Genomic DNA, 24,574 nt, shown 5'->3' with positions numbered 1-24,574 from the left:
GCAAGTATCAACTGCTTGCTAAGAATCTTCAGATTTCAGGGAGTGAGACTTGAGGGATCTGTGTATATTTTAGGTAAGAAAACACACAAAGATGGAAAACTTCTGGAAAACACATAGAGCCATCATATTGACCGTATATTTTTCTGAACTGAGTTGGACAAAATACATCCCAAGTAAATTATAGGTACAGATTCTTACCCAGCACTTGCAATTTACAATTTCAATGCCGCTGGCTCCTGCAATCTCAGTGCTACTTCCTTGAAATGACGGATCTTACAGGAAAAAGAAAATAGTGGACAGTGCAGTCTCAAGTCTGTTAGCTTGGAGAAGTGAGGGGGAGAGGAGAGAGGAGCAGGGGAGTGCCTTGCCATCCTAGGCTACGGAGCTGTGTATTTCTATTGATATACACAGTGTAGGCAAACACACCTCTAGTCCCTGCATGCAAGAGTGACTCTATAGGAAAAGAAAAGAGCCCCCCTGAAACAGTGGCCATGGCACCAGTTTAAACAGGGAAATAGACAAGGAATAATAGATACAGATGCTGCATACATCAGCTGCTGAAAGAGCCTACAAATCTGAGGGTTTAAAGAGGTTGTTAAGGCACATGTCGAAATTACTGGCATTCTCCCTGTTTCAGGAATAAAGCACTCTGTGTAGATTATATTCCTAAATTCCGTTTTCCAAAGCTTCGCTGTGCGGTCACATGATCCCCCTCTGCTTTCCTTCTCCGATCTCCGGAGAGCAGTGGGAGGGGCTGAGATTCCCCTATGGCGTCAGCCGGCCAACAGAGGGAGACCACGTGACCTCACAGCGAAGCTGTGTAAGAAGGTATTTAGCAATATATTTTAAAAAATTAGACACACGGTGCTTTAAATGTTCCTAAAAAGAAGGGGATGCCAGGGATTTTTATAAATTATTGTCTAAGAAGAGCAGCGGGAGGAGATCGACCCTCACACTGAGCTGACATGCCAGGAGGGAGGGGGAGAGACTCACAGCAGAGAGTGGGGTGACAGAGTCATGTAAACTGACCACGGTATCATGGATTAGTAGCCATGATTATCGTGGTCAGCTTGCACAGGGGGACATAGGAACTGTCAGTATAAACCAGATATTTTACATCATACAATGGGACAAATTACACAGCACAAGCACTATGCTATAGTACATGTTTTAAAGGAACAGGAGCATTTTTTTTTTTAGGTTTACAACCACTTTAATATGACTTTAAGGGACAGTAACATAACCTCTCAATCAGAAATTGGAGGAAAAGAAATAGATGAGTACAGCATATAAGTAACAAACATCTCTGCATCACACATCCTCTGATCTGCCATTTGAAATTCTATCTCCCAAAGCCCTTCTCTGGTTAGTATGAGTATAATTGTACACGTGGAGAGGATCTCTAATATAAGAAGTATATACGATTACGATATGTGTTTTTCATTTCCCCTTAATCATAGGTCCACTTTTATGGTACTATTAATGTGTCTAATATAAAAAAAAATAGATTGGAAGTAGATTCTCCCTTAAAGTGTGTCTAAGCTCTAACAATGTGATTTTCTATATCCAGTGCTCACATTCTGTATTCTCTCAAAGAGCTTTCTTAGTTCTCATTTTAAACTACAAAATATTTAGCTTTCATTTCATGTTGTGAAGATGAAAGAGTGTGTAAGTTTAGCAAAAGGAACTGGGCAGGGCTGACACCACTCAGTCGATAAAAATTATGCCCCAAAAGAGGATTTAGGAGCTGAGCGAATTTTTGACATATCATCAGGTCTTTTTCTGTACTTTTCGGGTATAGAGAGATAAAATAAGTTGAAATGTGTATGTATTACTGCTTATTTTTTGCCTTGGCATACTCTTTGGGTTTACAGGATATGGGGGACACAGACAGCTTTAGCAAGAACACTGACTGCTTCAAAGTCATGGTCAAGTACAAAGCTTCTGACATATTAGCCTTCAAATCCTCACTGAAACCACAGTTATGCTAGGAAACATTTTTCTGCTAAAAACAGCAACACTGGCAATGGCGTGGAGTTGATTATAAAACATGCCGTCACCATGCACTCTGATATATGATCACGGCGCATTCCTTATTTCAGGAAAACAAACCAGTGAATCTGCGTCATTCTGGGCTATAAACTGCATCTACAAAGATTTAAATAGATCAAGCAGTAGACCTAAAAATATTTTTTTTATGCTTTATGTCTTCTATTTGTGGCTCGAGGGTAGAATTTGGAGCCACCATAAGCCTATTATACTTTCAAAAGATAAGCTTGTGGCACTTTCACTTGTTTGTGTTCTGTATTAAAGAAAAACCTGCAAGTAATTGAATATTTATAATACACTGACCAAAATGGCTACCTCAAAGGATTATGCTGATGTTCTCAGTCTAGAGAAGCGTGTGCTATGCTACAAAGCCTTATATGATCTGCATCAAACCTCTATTAAATGACTTGCAGGCATGAAGCTTGAGCCAGTCACACTTTTAAAACCGAATCATTCCAAATGCAACATTAATATTAAAAACACAAGGATATCGATGTATGTTTGTGTTTTTTTATTTTACTATAAAGTCAAAAATAATGTAATATCAAGATTTACCCTTGTATGATCCTTACATGTTCTTGCTTTTGCCAGTGGTAGCCAAATATTATATGGATAGAATTCAGAACAAAAAGTATATATTTTTTATTTATAAGGTCGATTGCTCTTTTCATAGATAATATTGTACATTCTAAATGATAAAGGGTTTGGCGGCCCACAGTTGAAGTGAACATTTGATTAATGAAACCTGTGTTAGGAAGATAAGAGGAGGTCAAGCCTACAACACACATACTCCTAAAGAAATACATCTAGCTCAATTGTGGAGTCAGATAAAAATGATGGGGAGATAATTGTTTTAAAGTGACTCAAATGCCTGGTCCCCAGCTAGGCCTTGTGGTTCCATCCACCATCTTCGATGTAATTATTGTTTCCTTACGTGGTTCTGGGGGCAACTCATGGAATCATGAAGGGCAACCAGGCACCCAACATGCCAGGAAGTGTGTCAGATACTGAAGACTCTTCAGCAACTCCTGCTTATCAAAATTGCACAGATTGGTGGGACAAGTGGCGGGACAAGTAAGCATTATCAGTTTTCTTTGAGGGGTGGCCTCTTTTTTCATTTCTGATTACTAGTATTGTAGCCATCATGTACAACAAGGGTGCCCAACCTTTTGAAGAGCAAGGGCCACTTAAGCGACTTGGTAACCAGTTGTGGGCCACAATGAGCGTAGCGGGTGGATGGCAGCCCTCTCGGCTCTATAGAGACCACTCTACTCTCAGCACACCAAACTCGCAGGTAATATGAGGCCCCGTACACACGACCGAGTTTCTCGGCAGAATTCAGCCAGAAACTCGATCGGAGCCGTATTCTGCCGAGAAACCCGGTCGTGTGTACACTTTTGGCCGAGGAAACCGACGAGGATCTCGTCGGGCCAAATAGAGAACATGTTCTCTATTTCCTCGTTAGTCAATGAGGAAACTTGGCTCACGATGTGTTTTGCCCGTCGAGTTTCTCGGACGTGTGTACGGGGCCTAAGTCTATGGCTCAGTGCAGGTAACTCACAGGTGCACTTCTCTGTACCTGTGGATCAGTTTGAAAGCAGCCCAGTAACCACTGCAGAACAGACACTGTGATTTTAGTAATAAACTTACCTTTAATAACAGCATTCTATTCTAATTTATTCCATCCCAGAGCAGGAGGTTGCGGGCCACATCAGAGGGCTCCGCAGGGCACATGTGGCCCCTGGGCCACTGGTTGGGCACCCCTGATGTACAATTTTCAGCCCAGTTCAGGTGCGACTTTCAATGTCATACACTTTAACAATTCGCACCTGGACCGCTAAACGAAGTCGCACAAGATGAGGCTTGAAATCACGCTGCAAACCAGCCCCGCACATTTGTGAACAAAGGATAGATATTGGTTAATGGTATAGGCAAGTAATTAGGAAAAGGTATCAGTAATCAGTCTTAATAATTTGGTAATGGTGACATTTATATTGCTCCGTTTATACCTAAGCGTGTTGATTTACGGGTGTTTTTGGGTGTTCTTTTAAAAAAAAATTGTTGCTTTTTTAAAATGTTTCAGAAGTGTGTTACAGCTTCAGACATTTTGGTTTAGCCAATAGGACGTACTAGGGGGAGGAGAGGGAGAGGAAATTTGGGGTGGAGAGCTGATATTTGAGCATTTACAATCGTTTTTTCAGCGTATTACGAGTGTTTTTCTTCTCAAGTCAGGCGTTTCCGTTGAAGTCTAAAAATGCTTGTAATCTGCCAGAACGTAGCTCATGTACTTTTTTGAGCTTCAGCCATTTTGTTTTAGGTGACAGGAAGCTCACATGTGAACAGGGGCCATTGAAATTAATGGGATTTTGCTTGTTGGGCATTTTGGAGCTTCAGAACTGAGCGTTTAACTAGCTGAAAAATGTGTGTGAATGTTTTCTCATTATATTGTTTTCACCTTTTTATCCATTTTTTGCTTGCATCCCAAAGCTGCTGATCTCATTCAGCCTCTTTCAGTCACTTCCTGTCTATATGCATTTTCTTCACTGTCAGCTACACATCATTGCCCTGGGTGCGCTTTTTAATAGTGACAACAGTAGGCCATGCCTGAGCAATAGATGTTAGCAGTGCCAAAGAGTTTGTCAAAGAGTGCATGTGAGTGTATGAATAAGGACATGCAGTGCGGGATGACGAGGTATTCTTTGATGAAACCTGCAGATTGAAAATAGCTTCGGAAAATGAGGTTCTCATCTTATGCATTTTTAGTTCTTGGGTTTAAATCTACTTTTCTACATTTTAAATCATTACATAGTTGTAATAAAGGGCGTTTATATATTTTCCTGGAGTACGAATAAATAAAAATGGTAGGGCATTAGCGTAGGCTGAGAAGTGGCGCAGGCTGGCACAGTGACTAGGCATTTCTTCTATCTAAGTACGCAACTCCTACCATCAACTTCAATCCTGTCAAGCTAAAGTGAGACAATGTTGTAAAATAATTGGAGCCTTGGATATAGCTGTATGATCAATATACATTTCCATAAACTGACATCATCGTCATCATCATGCCAACCAGCTCATTTCTCCTCCTGGCTTCTACACTAGTATAGTCTGGCTGAGATGAAATTAAAGGAACTCTGTAATGAAAGCAACAAAGTGGCTATCATGAGTGACATCCCCTTTAAAAATGCTGCTTGCCTGGCTATCACACTGACCCTTTTTCTTCACTATACAAGGCCTTTAGGCTTTTGTGTAACTTTTCTGATCTGCTTGTTTTTTCTGGGTCGGTGACTTAAAGGGGTTGTAAAGGTAAAATAAAATTGGTGTGGAGAAAGCCTCTTGAGGGGGGAGGGGGCGAGCAGGAGTGTCAGGACGCCCACTAACATACAGCTCCTTTCTCTATCTGCAAAGTAGAGAGTGTCCTGACACTCCTGCCCCCTCCCCCCTCAAGAGGCTTTCTCCACACCAGGGAGAAAGCCTTGCATTACTGTGTGGAGTTACAGACAGAAGAACAGGAAGTGAGGATTTCTCAGAAGAAATAAGGACATTTAAAAGCAAAATGGAAGGATGAGGTAAGTGAAGGAGGACTGCACTAAGGTAAAGGAAGCTATTTAGGGAAACATTTTTTTACCTTTACAACCCCTTTAAAGTATTTACTCAAGTGGGGTCAACATAACAGCCAGATAATTAACATTTTCAGAAGGAAATATTGACAAACACATGTTTCCTTTAAAAATTACTATTATTATTTCAAGTACTAATAACTTATATAACGTCGTCACATTCTATTATACATGTGTTTTCTTACCACAGGCTATTTTAGGACTCGTGAAAAGTCATCCTTTTTCTTTTTTCTTTTTTTTATGTAAAAATAAAGATTTTCTGCTTTTAAAGCCTATGATCTCACACAAGGCAAACAACACTGAAAGTAAAAAGAATAATAACATTTTCCACGGTCTGTGTCACAAATCACACTGGTTCTGCTCATAGTGCATTCACTGAGAACAGCTCTATGGAAGACTCTATGAGAAAAGAGCTAGCGTTTAAAATAGATAAACACATAGGGAAAAAAAAATGACCTACAAAACTAATAAATATCAGAAGCCAAAGATGATGTTCATCTTATACGTAATGTATTATAATATAAAAGTAACAAATCATTTATGTGCAGTTTCTGACTTTATGTTACTGTTTTTTAGACTGCTGCATCTAAAATTTGTTATATATGCAGGAATCTGAGTCTTCAGAGATCAATAATAAGACCTCTGGATAATCCTTTATACATATGCTGTGCACTGGGGTAGTTATATTTGAAAAATGACTCTAGGCCCATATTGCTAATATTTATTATAAATATAAAAAAAATTAAAAAAAAATATTGTCAATTTTCAAATGTAGTACAAAACATAACTCCTACGCAGGGGCTAACATTGACAGTCCGTGAACATCTGTCAATGAGGTGCAGGTTACAAAGTATACCAAAAAAATAAAAAACGTATAAAACAACAAAAAAACTACTAATAACATGACACCAGAAACATTATCACTCAATTTAAAGGCCACCTACATATGAGCAGTAGAGTCACCTGAAGCCGCTTGGACCAGATTTTATTGATAATATAACATTTAAAAAAAAAACTGAGCTTTGCTTAAAGGAACATTCCAAATTTAGCTTTACCAAAAAAATAAAACTTTTAAACAACAAAAAAAAACTTCCAACAACATGACACCAGAAACATTATCACTCAATTTAAAGGCCACCTACATATGAGCAGTAGAGTCATCCTGAAGCCGCTTGGACCAGATTTTATTGATAATCTAAAAAAAATTAAAAACACTGAGCTTTGAGTGGTTGTCGTAAACCCTTATATATACCCAGTGAAATGACTGGACTCAAGAGGTACAAGGACATGAAATAAATCCCCCTGCATAAGTTGTACTTTTTTTTTATCTGCAGTCTTATCTTCTCTACATCTGAAAAAAGGGGGCGGCGAGCTGAAGTTACACTCTGCAGAGCTCAGTGAGAAGGACTCAGAGCTGATTGGAGGGAAGAGACACTCCCCCTTCACACAGCACACAGGAACAGAGCTGAGGCTGTCAAGCAGCTGGAGCTCTCTCCCCTGTCACTTTTTATTCCCTTGGTATCAGGAAACTTGTCAGAAGTGATTCATGCTGATAGCAGAGGAACGAAGCAGCAGACATAAATGACACTTAGGAGGAGATTTACTACAACTGGCGCGTGAAAAATCTGGCGCTGCTCTGCATAGAAACCAATCAGCTTCCAGGATTTATTGTCAAAGCTTAATGGAACAAACTGAATTTAGAAACTGATTGGCTACATTACAGTATACAGTTGCACCAGATTCTGGGGGCTGCAGTTTTAGTAAATCCTATTGCAGGCCTTTCCTTCTTCCCATGTTGTTTCTCTCCCCCCCACCAGCCCGCCCTGTTTGGGTTCGGCCCCTTTTTGGTGACCCCCTGTTGTGTCACATGGGACCACACAATTTAGCGTGGACGCTCATGTGGGAGCCCCGAGATTTGGAGTGATCCGTGGGAGAATGGCTGGACCCCCCTGTTTTGTGACAGCAAAGCCTCATCTAGACTACTTTCTTACTTCATTACCGGTAATGATCGATTTCAATTAATCTTTCTTGCCTTATTGATATAGTATTATGTTTCCTGTCCTCCACCCCCCACCCCTCCTTCCAAATGGAAGATGCCTCTATAAAAATGGAGCTGTGGGCGGGGTAGGTGATTGGACCACAATATGCGAAATACTTTATGTAACCTTTTATACATTCTCTTTCAGTCACAACCAATTAAACCTCTGAAGAAGACCATTATGGTCGAAACGCGTTAGGATATTGTTTATAGATGCAATAATTGTATTCAGCTGTATAAATGATTTGTTGTGTACTGCATAATATCGTATGGATTTTTTATGTCTTTTGTATTGCCGCAACTCATATCCTATTTATTATCCCCTTTTTCCCTTTTTGATACATGTGAATAAATACTTTTTTCACTCAAATTGCATCTCACTTGTCTAATTGAGCTGCCTAAAAACCCCATTCGGGAAACTTTCTCTGTTGCAGTTTTAGTAAATCTTCCCCTTAGTACTCTGGAATGAGACAATTACACACTATAGAGGGATATGCTATGTTCATATTTCACGTTTGAGGTTTACAACTACCAGGTTTACAACAAAACTTTGTGTGTTCCAGGTAAAATACACCTGGTTACACTTACTTCTGCATTATAATTATCCCGGAAGAGAAAACCTTTTAGTTTAACACAATAAGCTCTGTCAGTAAAAGAGTAAAGCATAGCCACAGAACCAAATCCCGTTTTCAGAAATCCATTTCAACCCCATATACTTTTGAAGGATCCGAGAGGTCTGAGATGATTCTTTTTTTGTCACTTTCTGTACAAACGATTTTTTTTTTTTTAAGTTTTAACCTGGGAAAGTCAGGCCAAAATCTCCTTGCTGTGGGATTTATGGAATGCGGACAGGGAGATCAGAAATGTGATTACAAGGAAAATGAATTCATTTTAATTCAAAACACGTGCAACATGTCTATAAATATCTCACTGGTTCTGCGTTGGTTACAGTGTTTTCACTGAGATCCTGTCTGTATTCAGATCCGCCTCCCCTCCAAAACTGAAAACCTCCATACAAACTTCAGAGTAAACTTGTGTATGTGGAAAATGTCACTAAAGCCACCAAAAAGCCAGTAAAGCAATTAACTATTATATCTTTACATAGAAAGCATTTTAGTTAAAGTGTTCTACGAGGATCTTCAAGCAACCGTTGTTTATTCTTCTACAAACGTGCTCCTCGCTATTCTCCCACATAAATACCAAAATAGGAAATCCAGTTTCTGCCTGATGCATTCTTAATGAGACCAAGAAATTTGAGTCTCTATGCTTTCAACTGTGTTGGATGTCCCATATTTGGCAAGAAAGGCACTAGAGTATAATGGAAAAAGTAGTGTGTATTTCCCCTTGTTAGAAACAACTTTGCCAAACAAATAGCTAGTGCAGTTCCATGAAAATAAACAGTCTCTTCGCAAATAATGGGGTAGTGTTTCAGTAGTGAGGAGCTGACCGTTTCCAGCAGTATGACTTAATCTAGAAGGCATATGGTGTGTTCGATTCTCCTGAATAAACATGATCAGGAGAAATAAAGGAAATGTTAGTTTCCTTTAAGATGGCCAATGATGATACGAAAATACAATAAGGTTTGATCTGGACAGAACCTTTTCTAAAGAGCTGTACTACATACAGGGGCGGACTGACAACTCATGGGGCCCCGGGCAATAGAAGATTATGGGGCCCCTGGGCTTACAGATGGCCACCACGCCAGGAGGCAGTGCAGAGGCGGGGCAGCTAAAATCGCGGGATTTTAACATCAAAAGCATGTCGGTTTCGGACATATCAGGGACAGATGTAAAAAAAACATAGATTTTTACATACTGTCCCTGGTTTTACTGAGCCTGGCATCCCTGATGGGGCCCCCTAGTGGCATGGGGCCCTTGGGCAGTGCCTGAGTGACTCAAGGGTCAGTCCGCCCCTGACTACATAGTAGGGTTGTCCCGATACCGATACTAGTAGCGGTATCGGGACCAATTCCGAGTATTTGCGGGAGTACTCGTACTCCCGCAAATACCCCCGATACCGAAATAGAATACTCCCCCCCCCCCGCCGCAGCCGACGCCGCCGACGCATCCCGCCGCTACGACGCATCCCGCCGCATCCCCGCTTGGATAATACGAGCGGGGAACATTACAGCATTCATTTGAATAGCTGTAGTCTTTCCCGCCGCGCCGCGTATAGACACTCCCCCCTGCTCGGGTGAACTGTCCAATCCCGAGCAAGGGGGAGTGTCTATACGCAGCGCGGCGCGAATCATTACAGCTATTCAAAGCTGTAATGTTCCCCGCTCATATTAACCAGTCGGCGGCAGCGGGGATGCGGCGCGATGCAGGTAAGGGAGACATGGCTGCATATGGGGAGACATTGCTGCATATGGGGAGACATTGCTGCATATGGGGAGACATTGCTGCATATGGGGGACATGGCTGGATATGGGGAGACATTGCTGCATATGGGGAGACATTGCTGCAAATGGGGGACATGGCTGGATATGGGGGAGACATTGCTGCATATGGGGAGACATTGCTGGATATGGGGAGACATTGCTGCATATGGGGAGACATTGCTGCATATGGGGGACATGGCTGGATATGGGGGGAGACATGGCTGCATGGGGGGGGGGCATGGCTGGATATGGGGAGACATGGCTGCATATGGGGAGACATTGCTGCATATGGGGGACATGGCTGGATATGGGGGGGGGGGACATGCCTGCATATGGGGGGGGGACATGGCTGGATATGGGGGGAGACATGGCTGGATATGGGGGGACATGGCTGCATATGGGGAGACATTGCTGCATATGGGGGACATGGCTGGATATGGGGGGGGGGACATGGCTGCATCTGTGGGGGGACATGGCTGCATCTGTGGGGGGACATGGCTGCATATGGGGGGGACATGGCTGCATTTGTGGGGGGACATGGCTGCATTTGTGGGGGGACATGGCTGCATTTGGGGACACATTTAAAAAAAAGTATCGGTATTCGGTATCGGCGAGTACTTAAAAAAAAGTATCGGTACTCGTACTCAGTCCTAAAAAAGTGGTATCGGGACAACCCTACTACATAGTAAATCTGATGTTCCATGCAGCCATGCTGAGAACAGAGTATAGTATATTTGAAGAAATCCAATCACAACTGGGTGACATGGGATTTAAACCTCTACCATGAACCTCTACAATGTACGAATGTCACAGCATTTCTATATCCTGTACCCAAAGAATAGCATCATTTATTAAGGGCAAAGCAGCTTAGCTGAAAAAGCAAGGTTTAGTTTGTCACAGGCACACTGGTATTAGGGGCATAATACAATAGTAGCTCTGGTCAGCTGTGAAGCTCAAAACCTGCATGCCAGATGTTGTATTCCAGCAGTAATGGGTTTCTAACTTCCTTTAGACTAAGCTTTTATCGTGTTTTCTCCGAAGTTGTCACTATTATGCCGTGTAAACACGATCGGAAAAGTCAGACAGAATTTTTTCATCGGATATTTCCGATTGCAAAATATCCTTTGCAATGCATACTAGCACAATATGCCTTTACGTTGCAGGGTTTAAAAAAATAAAAATAAACTTTGGTGCGGTTTACTTCCTCTTCAACACATTCTCGCATAAGAGGTCCCTGACTGCCACCCTATCTGCCAGAGCAATGTAGCTGGGTTCTCATTGCCTCTGAAGAGTGTGTATTTTTTGATGATCAACTAGTATTCTGTGTACTATGGGCTAATATACAAATTCTATGACCAAACTACTGTAACTGTAGAACACTCCCATACACTTTTAGTTTTTGTGTAATGATACAGAGTGGGTAAACTGTCCCTATAAAAATTTTGTTGCAACTGTTTGTGTAACTGCAGTGTGAGCTGGAGTATGGCTTCAATTTGTTAGAGTATCTAAATCTGCTAGTACATCAAACACTCTCCTTACCCCAGAATGACAATGCTGCTGTCCAAAGGTGCCCTTGTGCTCCAGAGTGGGGGCAGTCTAATACAGGAGGCGTGTTACTGGCTGGATTACCAGGTGAAAACAAAGGGGAAAAAGACAACAAAAAAAAAGAAAACAAATGCAGCCACCACATCTAGGTTTTAGGTTTAATACCACTTTAAAAGCTATTGAACTTGTATTTGTTTTTAAAGGTTGCCTGTCAGTTCCTATCACACACATTGGTCATTTATCATTGGGGCATGCCAAAAAGCTCACTTATATGAGTGTGACAGGGGCTAGGGTAGATAAACAATATATACAGCATAAGCCTATGTCCTGTGTGACAACTTCCATGAGGGGCTGTGTTTTTTTATGTTTGTTTAAAATTGTGTACATGACATTAAGGGAAGGGTATATTAGGTAGCTTATACTGCAGAGGTCCTTGAACTGTGCCAGTAATCCAGTGACATCAGACAGAAATGGGCTGCAGCAGTCAAAGGAAATCAAGTAACACTCTAATAAAATTTGGATAGGCATTAGGGTTGGGTAAAGCAGACATAAATCAAGCAGATGATACATCTTAAACATGTCATGGCATTAAGTCACATTGGTCCTAAAAGGGATTGCACATTTGATGCCATAAATCACTAGACAACTATTACTGCAAATCAACCTGATGACATTTATCTTGATTAATATTTACTGACAACTCAACTCCATCTCCTAAACTTTCTCCCTCACTTTGCACAAAGCCTGCGTCCAGCTGCTTCCTCTGATGTCAACTTTTTTCTGACTGAAGCCTGTAGGAAATGAAATGAAATTTGACTATTTGCTCTGCTTTGTTCTCGTGGCTAATAAATAAAGCGGAATGTAAATCCAAGAAGTCTAACAATAATTTGGTACTAAAAGGAATTGAATTAGTACAGCAAATATTTACAGAAAGGATTAGTAATAAAACCCAAACCCCTTTTCTCCACTCTCAGCAAAAATAATCTTCTAGATTTCAGCGCAACAATGTTAGAACATCACTACAAGAACTGTTTACATTTTTCTTAGAGAATATTGTGTGCTAAAGAGTTGCTGCTTATAACTTAATAGCAGTGCCGATCCTGACCTCCCTGGGGCCTTAAGCAAAATGACATGGCACATTAAAAATGAGAAGCGGGGGGGCGCTGACGACAGTGACATGTCACATTAAAGAAAGTTGAGAAGCGGGGGGTAGGGGGGTGTTCTGCTGTCGGAAATGATATTAAATTGAGAAGCAGGGGGTGCTGACTTCTTACCTCTACTCCCATGCAGCCAGCGAGTTAAGAAGCGGAGTGAGGGGGCAAAAATGACTTCTCACCAGGCGGGGCCTCTAGTAATTTGGGGGGCCCTTCGCAGCTTTGTGGGGCCCTAAGCGGCTTGCATAGTGAGCCCATAGGGTGGATTGGCCCTGCTTAATAGCATAATAGAACTTTGAATCTAGCTTGGGAAATCTAGGGAGAAAGCATCCCTTGAGAGAGTACAACATTGGGGGGTACAGTGTTGGCCAGCACTACAGAGGAAAAAGATTTGGTGGTCAAATGGTGGCTAAATGGGCAAACAATATGATCAGGCAGTGGAAAAGTGAATAGAATTCTAGAATGTATCAATAGAGGGATTACCAACAGGAGAAAGGAGGTCCTGATTCCTCTATATAGATTTTTAGTTAGACCTCATTTAGAATACTGTGTTCAGTTCTGGAGACCTCATTAACAAATTGATATTGACAAGATAGAATGAGTCCAGAGACAGGCATCAAAAATGGTAAAAGGTGTGACAAAAAAAGATCCTAATACGTACAGTTTGGGGGTAAGAAGGGGAAAATCATCATGGGGACAAGACCTCAAACTAGAGATAGATATATAGATAGATAGATAGATAGATAGATAGATAGATAGATAGATAGATAGATAGATAGATAGATAGATAGGAGTAGCAGAGTGTCTCAAAGGGAGACCGGAAACGTCTTGTTTGGGGTTTACACATATCCCAGGTTCCTCTCGTACACTATTAGAGACCTCGGATTCTATGCCCAGTATGTAAAATGTCAGCACCCCTGACGATTTTCCTTTAGTGCCCGCATTCTCCACCATATGTGAGCTGGGGATAGGTAGCAGGTACAAAGTTCCCTGGGGTGAGTACACTTTCAGGCACAAATACGAGTCCAGTGAGGTAGTGACAAACAGTGCAGTGTTTATGGGTACTACATACAAGTCTATTTACAGGTGCTATACAGTGTTCCACAAAATAAACCAGGAAAAATGACAATACAAAACTCCAACCATGTCCCAGCACTAGCTACACATATCCACTCCTTAACAGGCTGAGCAAGTCTAATGCTTGCCAGCCTCCACATACAATTTTCCACTTTACACCAACCTTGCAGCTCTCATAGACATTACTTGTCTGTTCCCCAGGCTTAAGAGCACTAACTGTGTGACCCAGGTGAGTTTAAATTGCCATAAGGGAGAGGTGCAAAACCAGAACTGGATATAGAATCAGAGGTCTCTAAGGCTTCATGTACACGGGCCATTGTTCAACCTCTCGTGAACGATTTAACTTGACAGATAGAAACCGGCATCTAAGAACGGGCGTTTAGCCGCATTTACATGCCATATTTAGCCGTGTTCAGCCGCGTTTGCATCTAGAAGCGTTTGAATTTTTTTCATAATATTTTGGTTAAAATGAAAAACATCTGTAAATGAAACGCTGTTAAATGCAAGTTACCACGTTTAGCCTCGTTTGGCACTTAAAATGCTTCTAAACACAGCTTCTGAATGCATTTTTTGGGGTTCCAGAAAAACCCTTTAAACTCAACTGCCTAGAAATGACTTATGAACGATCCTGTGTACAAGGATAAGATAACAGAGGAGAGTTCAGGAGCAATTGAAAAAAATGCCAACCTGCTCCTAAACGTCCTACCAGCAGCGGTGTACATGAGGCCTATAAGTGTACGGGAGGAACCTGGGAGATGTGTAAACCCCAAACTGGACTTTTCCAGGGTCCCATTGAAACACTCTGCTATGATAGACAGATAGATAGATAGATAGATACAGTTGTATTCAAAATTATTCAACCCCCCACTGAAATTGATTGTTTTGGCCAGTTTGACATTGATTTTGATCATTCAGTCATCCTGCTTACAATTAAATCAAAGAGGCACGTGTAGGTCAGACAAATATAACATAACATTTATAATAAAATAACTACAAATGTCTTTTCTGTGCTCACATCATTATCAGTTTTATTCAACCCCCAATTGACATTCAATCTTAGTACTTAGTAGAACATTCTTTTACAGTTATAACAGCTTTTAAACTTGAAGCATAGCTTGACACAAGTGTCTTGCAGCGATCTACGGGTATCTTCGCCCATTCGTCATGGGCAAAAGCCTCCAGTTCAGTCACATTCTAAGGCTTGCGCACTGCAACTGCTTTCTTTAAGTCCCACCAGAGGTTCTCAATCGGATTTAAGTCTGGTGACTGCGATGGCCACTCCAAAATGTTCCAGCCTTTAATCTGCAACCATGCTCTAGTGGACTTGGAGGTATGCTTGGGATCATTGTCCTGTTGAAAGGTCCAACCTCTCCCAAGCCTCAGGTTTGTGATGGACTGTATCACATTGTCATCCAATATCTCCTGGTACTGAAGAGAATTCATGGTACCTTGCACACGCTGAAGCTTCCCAGTACCTGCAGAAGCAAAACAGCCCCAAAGCATGATTGAACCCCCGCCATGCTTCACAGTGGGCAAGGTGTTCTTTTCATCATAGGCCTTGTTCTTCCTCCTCCAAACATAGCGTTGATCCATGGGCCCAAACAGTTTCATCAGTCCACAGAACACAATCCCCAAACTTCTGTGGTTTGTCCACATGACTTTTGGCATACTGCAGTCGACTCTTCTTATTCTTTGGAGACAGCAAGGGGGTGCGCCTGGGAGTTCTGGCATGGAGGCCTTCATTACGCAGTGTGCGCCGTATTGTCTGAGCAGAAACTTCAGTACCCACTTCTGACAAATATTTTCTCAGTTCCTCAGCAGTCACACGGGGACTTTTCTCCACTCTACGCTTCAGGTTGCGCACAGCAGTCGAAGTCAGCATCTTCTTTCTGCCACGACCAGGTAGCGTTTTAACAGTGCCTTTTGCCTTGAATTTGCGAATGATGCTTCCTATGGTGTCTCTTGGTATGTTTAACATCTTTGCAATCTTCTTATAGCCATTGCCCTTCCTGTGAAGAGTAATCACCTCTTCTCTTGTCTTCCTAGACCATTCTCTTGACCTCACCATGTTTGTAACCACACCAGTAAATGTCTAGAAGGAGCCGAGTATCACAGTCATTTTAAAGCTGCCTAATTAATGCTTATTGGGCTTTATTACTGCTCCTTGACATCCACAGGTGTTTTCAATACCTGATTGAAAACACTTCAATGAACCTCTGTTCTTCAGAGTGGTAGTCTTTAAAGGGGTTGAATAATTGTGTAAATGAAGAATTCACAAAATAAATATTTACTACTGTATTACAAAACCGATTGATGTCATTTTAGTTGCATATGGTTCTTTAAGAAGTCCTTGTAGGATTTCATTCTGAATACAATTACAAATGTACACTAAATTCCCTAAAACCCTTTACAGCATTAGGGGGTTGAATAATTTTGAACACAACTGTAGATAGATAGATAGATAGATAGATAGATAGATAGATAGATAGATAGATAGATAGGGGCCAGATTCAGAGAGATCGGCGCATCTTTAGATAGGCGTAGCGCATCTCATATGCGCCACGCCGTCTTAACATTGAGAGGCAAGTACAGTATTCACAAAGCACTTGCTCCCATATGTACGCCGGTGTAACGTAAATGGGCCGGCGTAAGCCCGCCCAATTCAAAGTAGCAAGGCAGTGGGCGTGTTGTATTATAATTAATCGAGACCCCATGTAAATGAATGGCCGATCGAATGGCGCGTGCATGCTCAGAATCACGTCGCAAATACTCCCTAAGATACGTCGGCTCAATGCTTTCAACGTGAACGTAACCTACGCCCAGCCCCATTCACGTACGACTTACGCAAACAACGTAAAATACGACGCTGTTCCCGCGCCCATACCTTAACATGACTTACCCCTGCTTTATGAGGGGTAAAGTTACGCCGGACGTACGCCTTACGCAAACGGCGTAGCTTACTGCAACGGGCGCAAGTACGTTTGTGAATCGGCGTATCTAGCTCATTTACATATTTGACGCGTTAATCTACGGAAGCGCCCCTAGCGGCCAGTGTAATTATGCACCCAAGATACGACGGCGTAGGAGACTTTCCTGAATACAGCGCATAGATACGACGGCGCATCCTTGAACTTACGCCGCGTATCAATAGATACTTAGGCGCAAGTCGTCTGTGAATCTGGCCCATAGTGTTTATATTAAGAAAATGGGGCAGACTTGATGGACCATTTGGTCTTTTTTCTGCCGTCACTCTTTTCTATATTTATAGCTAATATCTACATTAAACAGCTGCAAAGAAAATATTTGATCGCCAGCTGCTTCTACATATACCTTCTGCTTGCACAGCAGTTCTGTGTATGAGAGTGCCCTTTCTCACAACCTGGACGTTCAGTACGCAGGGTGCTGGCCTGTACACAGCCATGTAAGAAGTGTAGTAGCACACTTTATTCTTATCATTACCTCTGCAGTGTTCCAAAAGAGCAGCCACGGACTGCCATTATGACGCCACACTACTGAGCACATCTCAAATGTCAGATCGTTTATAAATGTGCTGCTGATCTTCTGGAATTGAAAAAAAAATAAAAATTTACAGACTTTCTGTGAACGTAAAGGTATATGGTTTTATAATGGACATGATTTAAAGAAATGCTGTGTGTGCAAACGTGTGTGGTTGCATAACAGACATAATCTAAAGCAGTCCTGTGCTCACTGAAAATTTTAGAAAATAACACTGCACATAATTAGGTGGCATGAAATCATTTTAGTTCCACTGTGCTTCCTTACAGAGTGCCCCCGCCCCTCCAGATTGTCCCTGTATAGACTTTATAGTAATGGGAATGGAAATGAACTCCATAGGTCAGTACTTGATACCAATCTAACCTATTGAATTTCCTTCAATAACCTATTGAAGTCGCCCCCCTTTTTTTTTTTTAATAAATAGTTAGATCCTTTGTTTTCTAAAATACTTGGCAAAACACATTTTTGAAAATGCATTTAAAAAATATATACATGGCTATCAAACTGCATGTTTGATTGTTGCACCATTGTGTGCTTCCTCCAATCGATGTGCTATTCTGTCTCTTTATTCCTCCCTCTGGTATTTCCTCTGGTATTTCCTCTTCTACTTGCTCTTTATATCTGTTTCTTGTTCTGTGCCTCTACATTATTGCCACCAAGGTGTGAGTACTGCCGCTGTGCCTCGTGTATTAGTGGCCCCGTTCACACCTGAGCGATTTTCTGTTTGAAGCTTGTAGCTCTAAAACTCTCAACAAGCCAAATCCCATTCATTTTAATGGCCCCTGTTCACATCTAAGGCCCCGTACACACAGACGGTTTGGTCCGATGAGAATGAACCGAAGTTAATTTTCATCGGACCAAATCGACCGTGTGTATAGGCTATCGGTCTGTTTTCCTTCTGTCCAAAATTTCTAAACATGCTTCAAAACCGAACCGATGGACCGCTGCCCCATCGGACCAAACCGATGGTTAGTACAGAAAAGCATCGGTTCAAAACCCGCGCATGCTTAGAATCAAGTTGACGCATGCTTGGAAGCATTGAACTTCGTTTTATTCAGCACGTCGTGTGTTTTACGTCACCGCGTTCTGACCCAATCGGATTTTGAACTGATGGTGTGTACACACATCAGGCCGTACAGCCACTTCAGAGGTGAACCGATGAAAACGGTCCGTCGGACCATTCTCATCGGTTTTGTCCGACCGTGTGTACGGGGCCTTAATGTTCTGTCACCTGAAGCAAAACACCTGCAGCGCAAAAAAGTACACAAGCTTCTTTTTGGCAGATTACAAGTGTTTTTGGCCCCATAGACTTCAATAGAAACGCCTTACTTGAGCATTTTAAGAGTGTTTTACAAGCGTTTTCTACTCATATAGCAACTCTCCACTCCTAATTTCCTCTCCCTCTCTTATCCCTGGTGCTTTCTATTGGCAAAAGAAAAAACACCTGAAGCTATAATACACTTCTAAAACTACCAACATGCTTCAAAAAAGGTTAAAAAAATTCCCGAAAAACATCAGTAAATCAATACGCTCAGGTGGGAATGGTAACCAATGCTTTTCATCACCTCTTGCTGGAATGTTGTATTGTATCAGTTGTTCAAGCTCCCCGGCATTGGGTTTTTAACAACCTCTTCTTCCTGTCCTATCCCCACTTATTTGCTTCATTTATTTACCAACTCTATATTACCAGCCCTGCCTTTATTCTCTGTATTTCCTGTTTAACTCTCTTAGTCCAATCTCTCCTTGGTAACTCTACCTATACATAGCTGGTCAGATTGTTTGGGACGCTTCCAAGTTCAATCATTGACAGGTGCATTTGATCTCCTTCTAACCTGCATTCAACTTGCTCAAATGGACTTGTATGGCAATGCAAACAAAAGCCCGTCTATTAGGGTCCTTAGTCTCTTGCAGTGCTCAGGCTTATTTACCTGGTTTGCCATAGTTACAGGGAGGGATTTGTTAAGCAGTGGGTCATTAGAGCATCCAAAAAAATGGCTTCCTTTAGGCTTAACAGAGCACTGGGGCCAATAATCTATCTTCCATTTATGGCTGGATATTAAGCCCCTTGTACCCAGGTGTCTATCTATGGTACTTTTCCTGTCTAAAACTAACTTTTAGACTTGTGCTGTGCTATTTCTTTTGGCTTTCTGATTTTCCCGTTTGATGTTACTTGAAGTTTCTAGTTATGAAAAATGTACCATCAATTGCAGCTTTCTCCCACTAGACTACATAAGATGGGCTTGAGTCCCTCTGTGGAGTCCCTCTGCTTCAAATGATGGGGACAGGCTGCTAACTTTCTACACTGTTTGTTTTTGGTCCTTTCCAGTAATTCAGAGGTTTTTGGAAAGACATAGGCTCCTTAATTTCAACTGCATTGAGTATTTCGAATATTCTGAACCCCAAGAACTGTCTATTGGGTATATTTTGGTACCTGACGCTCTCTTCATATGCTAGGAGGCTGCTACATATACTATATTTTTATGCCAAGAAATCTCTTCTGTTATTTTGGAAGGGATCAGCATCACGTACTCTGACGCATTGGTTACAACTCGTTAATGACTTCCTACCTTTATATAAACTTACCTTGGAACTTCAGAAGAAACCAAAAGTGTTCCATAAAATTTGGGGTAAGTGGATTGCTAGTCCTTTAATTTTGGCTTCTGTACAGTCATAATAACTCTATATGTATGATTGTTATGCACTTTGTTCTGTTAGATATTGCATTTGCTATTATTGCACTTTGTGGGTGGCACCACTGTTACTACCAACATGAGACACGTGAGATGTTCTGGTACTGACTTTATACGTTTATTTGTTTTGTACACTTGTAATATGTTTTGTCTTTTTTTAAACTCAAAATTAAATAAATATCTATTTAAAAAAAAAAGTTACAAGTTAGGATTCTATCCGCAATTACTGTTTGCCCAACACCCCAGGAAAAATCCCCCATCTCCAGGTCTTCCTGAGACCTCCACTCTGTCTGCCTATTTTAAAGGAAACACAATTCTTGTGCATATACTTGGAAACCTCTAAAACTGAATAGTTTAAAAACTTTTATAGTCATTAAAACTACAGTCTACTGTTTGTATAGCAAGGTCCCAAAACACAATTTTCTGTATCCCTGCTACAGATTGCAAATTGTTAGTTAAAGCCCAACTCCAGGAAACCTAAAATAAACATCTAGTGCAGTGGGCTGGGCCTGCTTGTTTATGTCTAGGGCAGGGGTCTCCAAACTTTCTGAACAGGGGGCCAGTTTACTGTCCCTCAGACTTTGGGAGGGCCAGACTGTGGCCATTGGTAGTAGAAAAGGTCCCAACGTCAGTGGGAATAAACAATGTGCCACCTTTGATGTCAGTTGGAATTGTGCTCCATTGTGTCATTGGGAGGAATTGTGCCCCATTGTTGGTGTTATTGGGTAAGATTGTGCTCCTTTGTTGGTGTTGGTGGGAGAAGTTGTGCCCCATCATTGATGTCAGTTGGAGGAATTGTGCCTCATTGTTGGTATCAGTGGATGACATAGTACCCCAAGGGCCTGATAAAAGCAACCAAAGGACCGCATCTGGCCCCCGGGCCGCAGTTTGGAAACCACTAGTCTAGGGGACGGAAAAGCAGTTTACTTATCTGATTCTCCTCCCACCCAGCAGATGGCGCTCCCCTATGCTCCAGTGATGGACTGTTCCTTAGCTCCCTCACGTCCAATGCTGGGCTATGGTATCAGCATCCATTTTGAATACATCAGAGGACCTTAGGCCACCAGAGCAAAGAGCAGAAAGGGGCCAGGGGGCCTATTCTATCAGTCTACAGGAGATGGGGTAAGAAAAACTGCTTTACCAAGTCCCCTAGACACAAATGAGCATTTAATTCTTGCAATGCTCCCACATTGATATCTGTGTGGGTGCAGTGGCCTGTGGGTGTGTGTCCCTGAACACAGACAATGTAAATCCATGTGTGGCCCCCCTTAGACTGGTGTGCCCTGAGATTGTGCATACGTTTAAAGTGTGCCTTGACTGAAAAAGGGTTGAAAAACAGTGATCTAGACATAAGTACTAATCCAGAAGCTAGATCTGTGCATTTCTCAATAAAACCTAGCTGATAATTTTCCACTGACTTCAGGTTACTTATTCCAGTCCAAAGTGACAGATGGTTGCCCGTCCTACCAATGGTCAAGTGTCTGTTGTATCTAATTCTAAAGAGAAGCACCAGGGCTGAATGACAGTTTGCATATGATGAAGAACAATTGGGGTTGAACTTTTCAACCAGCAGTTTACTCTAGTCATCCATACACAATAGATAGTAATGTGTCAAATCCACAACAAGAGGATCATCGCAGTCTACAGAAAGTGCTGAAAAGAATCCGATTAATCCACATGAGTGGAAGTAATCCCCTTCTGTAGCCATATTGTCTTGAAAGGAAAGGAAAAGAAAGACATTTGAAACAGAAAAAAAATAAAAAAATAACAGTATCTGTAAGTGTAAGGAGTGATCCGAGTATTGTATAGAGTTATGTCATTATATTCGATTAATTAATACATTGATTATACTGCTATTTGTTAGATTTACAAAGCATTTTTAGGCAGTATATATAAAGCAATTACGGTAGTTACTAATGCTATCAATAAAGTGTGACTCTGCTAAAAATATTTACACTATAAATTGTAACCCAAGCTCTGTTCAATACCCTGTACACATATTTCACAATGCACCTCACATGGTTAGTAGAATATGAGTAGCATTGTATTTCCAGAAGTCAATACTGTGTAACTTGATGTGTCTTCCTGCATCACCATGTTCAAATTTCCAAAAACCGCTTGAACGTGACAGACAGGCCTGGAGTTATGAATAAATTGAATTAAGCGCAAGACAGACCTGATGGGGTGGAAGGTGAACCAGGTAGCGTGAGGTTAATTTTAAAAAAATGAGGAAAGTATTAGTACTTACTGGATTGGCTGAAGAAGTGGAGTGATGTGGAGACCTGAAGGAGGGTGGTTTGAGGGGAGGAGTGTGACAGATCCCATAGTAGAGGTCGTCAGATGAACATTCTCTCCCACCCGCCCTAATTGTTTCAGTTATTGTTGCCAGGATTAAAGTAGTAGTAGACGTTTAGCTCCTAGGGTCCATAAAAGTGGATGAAATTTTTTTTTGGCGGGGGAAAAGGTGGGGACCTATCTTAAAGATTAACTTTTGTTGAGAAAAAACATTCCCCTCTGGGTGAACTATGCCAGTGTTGGAGAACCTTGGCACTCCAGATGTTTTGGAACTACATTTCCCATGATGCTTATGCACGCTGCAGTGTAGTTGACCATCGTGGGAAATGTAGTTCCAAAACATCTGGGGTGCCAAGGTTCGCCATCACTGATCTATGTACATTACAAGGATTTTTCCATACTTTGTTGCAGATTCCTACCTTCATCACGGGCCGTATCAGCATTATGATTGCCCTCAAAGGGCCAGTTACTGTATCTGTAGTCAAGAGTCCCCCACCCTCCCTTACATCACAGTGCTCCATCTTACCTTGTGCTGCTGCTGGGAAGAAGCTGGTGGCATTGCTGAGAAGCAGAAAGTGCAGGGTCTGGAGGAGGAACAGAGGAAGGCTGGAGCTTTCCTCCAGCTGCAGGAGAGGTCCAAGGGCCACCTGAGATGGCTTTGAAGACCGGATTTGGCCCATGTGCCTTGTGTTTGACACGTGTGCTATGGACACGCAAGTATACAGGCATATACGAGTGGATGTCAATGTTCTGAAAGATTGTTTATGATACTTTCACAGACAGATTATGTCATGTCTGACCACCATCTAATGTATATGGCCAGATTTAGGGCTGTTCGAATTACTGGTGTCTGGATAAGAAAAACAAGGTTATTTTCCATCGGGGCTGTTCACAATAGAATGTTGTGCTTTGGAGCATTTTGAAATTCTGCTGCATGAAGCATTATTCTAGCATATGGAAGCACTTGTCTCCACTAATGTAGTCTAAGGAAACAAACACAAACGCTCAATGATAGATCTGACAAGAGTTTTCACTACCAACAAACACCACAATATGCTAAAGCCCTGGTTCACATTGGTGCAATTTGGCATGCCAAATCGGCGGCAACCGCCGGCAATGGCACTGCCCTACTTGGTGCGATGCCGCATTTGCAGCACCGCAGCGATTTCCAAAAGTAGTTTCTGTACTACTTTTGGTGATTTCAAGGTGTGATTTCCATTGACATCCTTTCAGAAACCCGCACAAATGTCTCTGAAATCGCCGCCGAAATCAGGACTGATATGCGGGAATGTAATTGTGCGGGTTCAGCTGAATTTGCACAATTTCATTCCCGCAGTCAGTGTGGACCAGGGCGAAAACGTGTAAAAAAAGCTTTGGAACACTCATAACGAAAGACAAAATGCTTTTCCAATTCCTTAGAATAGTTTTTAATCCAGAAAGAGAGAGAATGTTAATATCAAAGTCATAGAAACAACAACCAATAACATTACATAGTTACCAGCGCTGATAAACAGTTTAATTAGGGAGGGATTACCAGGTTAAAGGTGATGAAAATACTGCAGTCAATCTACATGGTTTACATACAAATCTCCCAGCCAGAAAAACGTAAAGCCAGACAAAAGAACCCGGTTTGAATATATATTTGCTAAATTCCAATATAAGAATGCAACGAGAAACTGATTGCAGATAAAGCTCTAGCTATTTTGTGGCTTCTAATATCTCCATCTGTGCTTATGTTGTTGCATAATTTATGATTTTTCCCAGCTGACTATGAACCTATGTAAATCAATGCAGTTACATGCCACATAACACAAATTTCATGCATACTTTCTAACCAACCTTCCTTTCATTTTAAAACAGTGTGCATGTGTTCTGTACAGATTCATAAGGCATACTTCTATGAAATGTATATTTTAATGATTTGTATTACCTTATTCTGTCCTAGATTCCAATCTAAACAACATTTTAAATAAATCACCCCCACAATTCTTAACAACAATTTTCTCCATATAGTGCACTGTTTTGCAGACTAGGGGGCAGATCCACGTACCTGCGCGTAATATTCAGCCGGGCGCAGCGTATCTAAGATACACTACGCCGCCGTAACTTATTTATTTTATTTTGAATCCACAAAGAATTTGCGCCGTAAGTTACGGCGGCGTAGTGTATCTCTTGCGGCGTAAGGGCGCGGAATTCAAATGGATGTAATGGGG

The 24,574-nt window shown here is 41.6% G+C and overlaps 1 protein-coding gene across 2 annotated transcripts in view; it reads right to left on the bottom strand.

Annotated features, from left to right (window-relative positions):
* Window positions 1–24,574, bottom strand: part of TTC28 (tetratricopeptide repeat domain 28) — a 636,155-nt gene that overhangs the window by 466,921 nt on the left and 144,660 nt on the right. The gene's annotated exons all lie outside the window — the stretch shown is intronic.

This window comes from Rana temporaria, chromosome 1, assembly GCF_905171775.1.
Source record: "Rana temporaria chromosome 1, aRanTem1.1, whole genome shotgun sequence".
In the NCBI taxonomy this organism is placed as follows: domain Eukaryota; kingdom Metazoa; phylum Chordata; class Amphibia; order Anura; family Ranidae; genus Rana; species Rana temporaria.
Note: the sequence above shows the minus strand (reverse complement) of the source record. Positions and strands in the feature narration are given on the sequence as shown.